This window comes from Elephas maximus, chromosome 7, assembly GCF_024166365.1.
Source record: "Elephas maximus indicus isolate mEleMax1 chromosome 7, mEleMax1 primary haplotype, whole genome shotgun sequence".
In the NCBI taxonomy this organism is placed as follows: domain Eukaryota; kingdom Metazoa; phylum Chordata; class Mammalia; order Proboscidea; family Elephantidae; genus Elephas; species Elephas maximus.
Genome location: NC_064825.1, coordinates 54,480,593 through 54,482,447, shown reverse-complemented (window position 1 = coordinate 54,482,447; position 1,855 = coordinate 54,480,593). Strand labels below are relative to the sequence as shown.

The 1,855-nt window shown below is 44.9% G+C and overlaps 1 pseudogene; it reads right to left on the bottom strand.

Annotated features, from left to right (window-relative positions):
• Positions 1-388: 388 nt before the first annotated feature.
• On the bottom strand, positions 389-1,333 carry LOC126079133 (olfactory receptor 52K1-like; annotated as a pseudogene).
• Positions 1,334-1,855: the final 522 nt, after the last annotated feature.

The window sequence follows — 1,855 nt, the reverse complement described above, 5'->3', positions numbered from 1 at the left end:
GGTTGAATTCTTCACTCACAGCCTAGATGAAGAGCTCACCAAAATCTATGCAGTTGGGCCAATCTTAGCCAGTATTTCCACTGTCTTTTCACCTAGATGACAATGCCTGCTCAGAGTATATCACTTTGGACGATTTTTATGCCTTCCTTAATCACTCAAGAAGTCGATGAGAATTGGGAGGTCAAACCTTTACTATCAGACCAGAGGAAAGGGACAAACCAGGCCTGACCTAACTGGTGGATCTTTGAGAAATGGGACCTCTTTCCTTATCATATTTGAGAATTGCCAACATGAAAACTATGCTATTTGCCTACTTTAGATTTTCTCATCTACATCAAACCAGCATCCACATAGTACTGGACATGGGTGTGAGAAAACAGCTATCCATCTACACATCCTTTCTCTGGAATAGACCGAGCAACTGATCACGAATCTGCTTGGTCTTAACACCATAGATGATGGGGTTGACCATGGGTGGGAAAAGCAAATAGAAGATAGCAAGCAGTATGTGGACATGGGGAGCAGCTGTGCGGGCCACACGGTGCATGATTGAGGAGATGACCACAGGTGTATAGGTGGACAGGATGGCACCTATGTGAGAGACACATGTCCCAAATACCTTATTGCGAGCTTCCTTAGAAGCAAGCTGTAAAACTGCCCGAAGGATAAAGATGTAAGATAGGATAACAAACAGCAGATCCAATACCACAATAAACATGGCCACAGCAATGCCATAGGTATTGTTGAAGCGTGTGTCTCCACAGGCCAGCCTTACCACAGCCATGTGTTCACAGTAGCAGTGGGCAATCACTGAGCCTCGGCAATAGTGGAAGCGTCAAAGCAGAAAGGGAAGTGGAGTCATTAGTGTCACAGCTCGGAGTACAGCAGCCATGCCAATCCTGGTGATCAGGTCCCTGGTCAGCACTGTGGTATAGTGCAGGGGCTTGCAGATGGCCACGTAGCGATCAAAGGCCATGGCCAGCAGCACTGCTGACTCCGTGATGGAGAAGGAGTGAAGAAAGAACATCTGAACCAGGCAGGCATAGAAGTTGATCTTCCTATCCCTGAACCAGAATATGGCTAGCATTTTGGGCAGTGTTGTAGAGGACAGAACCAGGTCAACGGCTGCCAACATGGCCAGGAAAAGGTACAAGTGCTCATGGAGGGCTGTATCCCCTCGGATGATGAAGAGCAGGGTGCAGTTGCCCAGCAGAGCCAGTGTATAGGCAAAGCAGAAGGGAATGGAGATCCAGATGTGCAGGTGCTCCAAACCTGGAATCCCTACCAACAAGAAGGCAGCCGGATGGGTTGCTGTGATATTGGAGACTGACATGGCTTCTGGAAATTCTCCTTGTTGATTTTCACAGGGTTCCTTCACCTTCTATGTACACCTTCTAAAAAAAATAGGCACATAAAATTACAGAATTCAAGCTCTGATATCCCACCTGGGTGGATTAGCTCTTTTTTTGCATTCCTAAACCCTATTTAAAATAAGTTAGGAGTCCTCATAGACATGGAGAAACATAGTCCATGTTTCCTGCACTCAGGGAACTTGGAGTCTCATTGAATAAATAGAATACTCTATAGGATTCATACTACAAGACAGCATTCAGAAAGAAATGGAGAAGAGGTAGTATTTTCTGTGTTCTTAGTGATGTCAGGATTACCGCGATAAAAGAAGTAAAAATATGTTTACTATATTTCTGTCAAACATACACTGGCACCATCCTACATGCCAATCAGACCAAACTCCCAATCATTTCTGTTCTGAAATCTCAGATTTGAGTGCCTGCCATTCTCAATTAATCATAGAACCTCTACAGTTTCCCTAGAACTATGTTGTCTGATAGAGTTC